This window comes from Octopus bimaculoides, chromosome 13 (assembly GCF_001194135.2).
Source record: "Octopus bimaculoides isolate UCB-OBI-ISO-001 chromosome 13, ASM119413v2, whole genome shotgun sequence".
Lineage (NCBI taxonomy): Eukaryota > Metazoa > Mollusca > Cephalopoda > Octopoda > Octopodidae > Octopus > Octopus bimaculoides.
The window spans coordinates 8,770,926-8,771,559 of NC_068993.1; the positions used below are offsets into that span (position 1 = coordinate 8,770,926).

Below are 634 nucleotides of genomic sequence, written 5' to 3' on the forward strand. Positions count from 1 at the left end.
TTTTTTTTTTCTTTTATTTTACACATGCAGTGGTAATCACGCAGCAATTAGGGAAAATTTTTCTTATATAAAAAAAATTTGCTTTGAAATGCAGATTTATAAATTATAAAAGAACGTTAGAAAAATAAATGTCCCTTTTGCAGATGATATTTTTTGGTGGCAAGAAGTGAAGTGGTACCCTGAAAACCGACATGTAAAACTTGGAAGATCTGGTGGGATGTGCAGGAAAGAAGTGGGACACTCTTTTGAGACGGCATCTGAAAAGAAAAGAAGAAAAAAGATGAAACAATAGATTGAATTAATAATCAGTTGTTAATTATTCAATAAAATAGCTGAAAGATTTCAGTAATGCGTTTCTGTTGACTATTTTTTCTTTTTTCTTTTTCTTTTTTTTTCTTTTTTTTTTTCATGTTACGTTATCATTTCTTCTGATGCCATCGAGGTTCTAAAATACGATTATCTCAGTGAAGATAATAAGCTAACGAGACGCAAAAATAAGGGATAAAAATTGTAAAAGCAATATATTTCTGTGTTTTTGAAAAAATATGTATACGAACTTTGGGGAATTATAGAAGGCTTTCATTTTCAATAGAATAAAAAAAAGTACAAAGCAGTCACGAAAAATTCATCGTTT

At 28.9% G+C, this 634-nt stretch overlaps 1 protein-coding gene across 1 annotated transcript in view; it reads right to left on the reverse strand.

Annotated features, from left to right (window-relative positions):
* LOC106878553 (paramyosin) overlaps positions 1–634 on the reverse strand; it is a 43,456-nt gene continuing 42,822 nt past the window's right edge. Inside the window, exon 16 of the mRNA XM_052972566.1 lies at positions 1–257. The gene's annotated coding sequence lies outside the window, so the exon portion shown is untranslated. The remainder of the gene's footprint in view (positions 258–634) is intronic.